Source organism: Uloborus diversus, chromosome 1 (assembly GCF_026930045.1).
Source record: "Uloborus diversus isolate 005 chromosome 1, Udiv.v.3.1, whole genome shotgun sequence".
Lineage (NCBI taxonomy): Eukaryota > Metazoa > Arthropoda > Arachnida > Araneae > Uloboridae > Uloborus > Uloborus diversus.
In genome coordinates, this window is record NC_072731.1 from 244,661,127 (window position 1) to 244,667,126 (window position 6,000).

Here is a 6,000-nt window from a genome sequence, read left to right on the forward strand (position 1 = left end):
AAACATGGATTGCGTGGAATTTTCAAACGTCCAGATAAGACGAATCTATGTGAGGAAGGGGGGAAAGTAAAAATTTGATGCGCGTGTTCCGCTCCTTTGAATGAGACTCTGCTTCTGCAAAAGCTGACATCGCTAAATAATAATAGATTTGTTCATTTCCTTCTGTAAAAATGATGTTTGTCTTTCCATACAATCCGTGGTCAGACAGTATGTGAAGTCGTTTAGCTTCAGCATAAATCTATATATATATATATATATATATATATATATATATATATATATATATATATATATATATAAATGTAGTTTGATAAATTTATTCCCTAAGATCTAAGAAACTACCCGGCATGTTTGGCTGAAACTTTCACCGTTTGTTCCTTTTGGTACTGGGGAGGTTTGTAGACCAGTTCGAAAAAAATCCGATTGATAGTTCCTTTTTTATTCTAATTTGTCCAAATTTTCGCATAAATGCCCCAATATGACGGTGAAAAAATACGTGCACATATTAAAATTATGTGTCCATCGAAAGCGCTTATTTTTCTGCTGAAGATGGCATCTGTTAGAAAGTTCTAAGTTGTATGAAAAACAAGTTATTTTGTTCCATTAAAAACAAGCTTTTTTTGTTCCATGTTCGAAGGCTTTCCTCAACCCAATTCATTATTTAGTGTATCATCACAACTCCCAGTTCATAGTTAGAACTGTTGAATGTTTTTGTGTTTCGTCTGTTGTTTGAGGCTTTTCTCAAGTCAAATCTTAAAGTAATGTTTTTTCCCTCAAGATTGGCTATTAATAACTAGATTTGGTTGATTATTTTAAATTTAAATGGAACTTTAGTGTAATTAATGGGATTTTTTTAATCATTATCCAATCTAACAGCAGAAACCTCGCCAAAATTTATGCAGAAAGATTTCAGAAGCGGATGCATTTGGCAGTTTTTTCAACTGTCGCGGTTTTTGAAGTCAAAGACTACGTAATAATGTTTGTTAGCTTTCACCATGTAAACAAAATATCGTCAATCAAAGAATCTTTAAAAACTTTTTTTCCTGTAAAATAATCCAGCAACTAAAATAGGCAAATCCATAAACAGCACAAAAACTTCCATTAATGTGACTTTGTGCACAAATTCAAACCATAGAAAATTTTACTTCTTATTTTGGAAACATTTCGGATGAAATTGTTTAGCGCCATTTTAGGGTAACGAAAAGTATCTTAGCATATGGGACAATATCTCTTTAACAAAAATTAGTAACATACCGTTTTACAAAGTAAGGAGGGGGAGCATTATCCAAGGTATCACAAAACGATTCCCGCAAATTCGGTAGCATTTTAAATCGCACCAAGAACTCACAATAATTGAAATTTTCCAAAATAACTAAAGCAAGTTTAAGGGGATCACGGGCGCGCGGCTACATTTTTTTAAACAGTTCGTTCTTCAATAGACATACAGATAAGTATTAACTGATAAATCTTTTTAAACATGTGAAGTTTAATTTCATATTTCGGAAATTCTTCAAATTTGTATACGCTTTCGTGTTTTCGTTTCTAAATGAATATACTATTTTGCTCTTTTTACTTACTGCTACTTTAGTTTTATGAGTAAGGAAGAAGCTAGATTTTAAATCGCGTCAAAAGGTGTGTTTTAAGTTCTTTCACTTAAAACAGAAAACAAATACAAGTAACGATTGTTTCTCATAATTATTGCTAACCAGGCAATGCAGGGTAATTTTGCTAGTAAATAAATAAAAAGAAATGTTTGGGTTGCAACTGGGGGTCTAACCAAAGATAAAGATGAAGAACAACTTATAAAGGTATTGTAAATATAACATTATGGCAGCGATACGTACCATTTAAAACCTTAAAAAAAAATCTCCTTCCAAAACGCTTATTCCAAAATGATGAAATTACTTCGGAATAATGATAGTGAACGATGATAGTGAAAAAGAGAAAAAAAAAAAGAAGTTTATTCTCTAACTTCTTTATTTTTACTAATAATAAAGCTGAAAGTCTCTCTGTCCGGAGGATGTCTGGATCTCTGTGACGCGCATAGCGCCTAGACCGTTCGGCCGATTTTGAGGAAATTTGGCACAATGTTAGTTTGTAGCATGGGGGTGTGCACCTTGAAGCGATTTTTCGAAAATTCGATGTGGTTCATTTTCTATTCCAATTTTAAGAACAAAATTATCATAAGATGAACGAGTAACTTACGAAATTATCATAACGTGGAATCGTGACATGGGTACAAGCCAATTGGCGAGAAAATTCACCATACATTACTTGTAAATGTACAGGCAAACCAAAAGACCTTTCAATTTTTCTACTACGGGCAAAGCCGTGCGGGTACCACTAGTATTTTTATAAAACATTTTTGGAAACATACGATTGCTTAATGTTAAGGGATAATGCTTGGATTTGAATGTTTAGGGATTTTCCAAAATTTTACTTTCAATTTGATTGGACTGGAATGTTTGGGGATTTTCTAAAATCTTACTTTCATTTTGATTGGACTTGAGTGTTTAGGGATTTTCCAAAATCTTACTTTCATTTTGAGCTTCATATGATTTCTAAACCTGGTTCAATGATAAATGTATCACAAAAGCTAGTTTACGTTTTACGGCCCTTAAAATTAGAATGTGTTTACAATGTTTCATTCCACGTAATTATAATTGTACGGTCCTTTAAAATTTTATTGAAGCTGAAAGCAAGTTTACCGAAATAACTGTGAAACAATGTTTCGAATAGTTAAATTCCCACTTCCACATTCTGATATTAATCACAAATCCTTCGCTCCCTATTTAAATTTCAACAATGAATAAACTTCATTTGAAAATAGCTTTTTGGTTGTGAATATATATGTAGAAGAGTTTACGCACTTTTATTCATGAGAACAAAATATTGCGCTCGCATATATGTGTACGCTGCCGTGAGCAGGTAAACAGCAGTATCAACAAAAATGAGTTTTAGTTTTTTTAAGAAAAGCTTTTTTTTTTTCCCAAATCTTTACTAATAATAAAACTGAAAGTCTCTCTGTCCGGATCTCTGTCTGTCAGGATCTCTGTGACATAGCGCCTAGACGTTCGGCCGATTTTCATGAAATTTGGCGCAAAGTTAGTTTGCAGCATGGGGGTGCGCACCTCGAAGCGATTTTTCAAAAATTCGATATGGTTCTTTTTGAATTCCAATTTTAAGAACAAAATTATTATAAGATTGACGAGTTAATTACGAAATTATCATAACGTGGAACCGTAACATGGGTACAAGCCAAGTGGCGAGAAAATTCACCAGACATTATTTGTAAATATACAGGCGAACCAAAAGACCTTTAAATTTTTCTGTTAAGGGCAAAGCCGTGCGGCTACCACTAGTAATAAATAAAATTATGAATTGAACTTAAGCGATTCCATATTTTTCTATCGAAATATTTTTGGTAGTAAGTTTCATTTTGATTTTGCAATTGCACGGAGGGGTAAAAGCAGATACTGCTGTTTACTTTTCTTTCTGACTAGCAATTGTTATGCTCTACTGACTGGTAGTTAACAGTAACTGCACAGTTTGCTATTAAATGTCCAGTAATTACAGATATGACTTAATACGGAATAGATACGTTATTATGAAATTTATTATTGCAAAGTGAATAATACATGATATTTAAGAACATTAATAAACACCGTATATACATTTGATATAAATCTATATATAGTGATGGTAAAAAAATTGCATCACCCTTGCATTTTTCACAACAGTGGGATTATGTGAGAAGTTTTGGTCGACCGATTAACGATGAATGTATGTGAAATTCTGCAAAACTTATGAAATAAACATTTAACAGCAGGAATCCGATAATTGTTTACGTTAATCGGGGATGTTTCCGAGCTAAGTTAAACTGCTGACCCCATGCTCATTTTTCAATTTCTGAACCTGCGTGTGCTTTTCGAGAAAAAAAAAATTACTTAACCCCATGTCAATTTAAATCTAATGGCAGGATAAAAGTTTCTAAATTGTTACTTCCCAGTTTTGCCCTATGGCAGGGAGCAGAATTATCCTGGAAAATGACGTTTGGAACTGAAGTAAAGTGATCCCGTATAGTAGGAAACACTTTCTCCACCAAAATGCCAATATACACCTGAGCGTTTACTGTTCCTTGCACAAAGTGAAGCCCACCAACTCCCTTGATCAGAAATACATCCCCAAATCATCGGGTATACGGAATGCTTGACTGTGTGTTGAATGCACTCCAGATGATATTCTCTCCTTTGCGGCGCGGGTGATGCATTTTTTTTTTTTAATTTACCACCACTGTACATAAATGGCTACTTCTGTATGTAAGCATGTCCAGGGTAAGCTTCAAAACAACTGGACCGTTTTCAACTATTTTTCCGCATAGATAGCTACATTATCAGGAAGAAACAAAGGCTATATTTTAAATCCAAAAAAAAAAAAAAAATTAAAAAGTCATTTTGGAAAATAGTAAATTTCATTCAATTTCTCCATTAAATGATAAAATATAAAACCCATTGTTGCAAAAATTGGTAGCCTTATAACAGCAATATTAATAGTAATCACAATGAAAATTTTGAACCAAGGCTTCTCTGGAGCAAGCATGAAATTTGTTCACTACAAGCAGGGTACCCGGCGCTGACGATGCATTTAATTCAATGAAATAGTTTTTTTTTTCTTTTGCAAATGCTACTTTTTCCACACTACGGGAAACATAGGAGATTTTTTTTTTGAGCAATCACGATTGCTTATTGTTCTCATTTGACTGTTTTTGGCGTTACGCTGATTTTTCCCACCGCCACCCTGCAGTTTCGTGCTTATTAGCACTCATCAGCCCGGCATAGGAAAGAGACTGAGCTGGAGATAGAAAACCTCTTAAACAGAAAACCTCATTTACAGTCCTCGGCTGGAAATGACTGAACTGGCGGTGTATTTCACGTATTTCTGCTTTAGCCCTGGCTAATGGGCGGTAATTTACTGAATAAACCTTGCCTCGTGTTCAATCTTCGAGTTGAACCGAACCATTGCTTCGGTCACTCGTCTGGTCTGATAATTCTATATTAGCTACCAGTTTGTTTCACACTCTTGGCTTCCTTAAGAGGTTTTCTATCTCCAGCTCAGTCTCTTTCCTATGCCGGGCTGATGAGTGCTAATAAGCACGAAACTGCAGTCCTCGGCTGGAAATGACTGAGCTGGCGGTGTATTTCACGTAATAAGCAATGTGATTGCTCAATAAGTATCGAAAAATAAAAAAAAATGGAATGTAGGCTATTGAGATGGGGGAAAATGTCAATCTGTATGTCTGTCCCCCCTAATAACTTTTAAGTGAATAGTAAGATTCAAACTTCTTTTTTTTTTTTTTGTTCGAAAGTTCTCAGCGCGAACACCTCATTCCTATATTTCATGTTTCGATTTAAACAATTTTTCGTTCAATTTTGAACATTGAAAAAAACTTAACATTATCGTCGTCGGGGAAATTCAGGCAAATATAAATCCTGAATTAAGAGACGAATTTGCTTCAAACAAACTTTGTATGGAAAAGTTTTTAATGTAGAACATGTATAGAAAATGTCTTTTTGATTTGAACAATTTTCCACTCAATTTTGAGCAGTTCAAATCCTTAAACATTAGCGCCTACGAGAAAACTGAATGTAAATATACACTGTAAAAAAAATCCGGAAACGTTTCTGAGTATATCGTGCAGCTGTGGTTCATGAAATTTTCAAAAACGTTTCTGAGTATTTCGGAATCCTCTTTCTGTAATGTCCAGAAACGTGTCTGAGTATTTCGGAATCCTCTTTCTGTAATGTCCAGAAACGTGTCTGAGTATTTCGGAATCCTCTTTCTGTAATTTTCAGAAACGTTTCTGAGTATTTCGGAATCCTCTTTCCGTAATTTCCAGAAATGTTTCTGAGTATTCTGTGCAGCTGTGGTTCATGAAAGTTTCGAAAACGTTTCCGAGTATTTCGGAATTCTCCAAACAATTTTCAAAAACGTTTCCGAGAA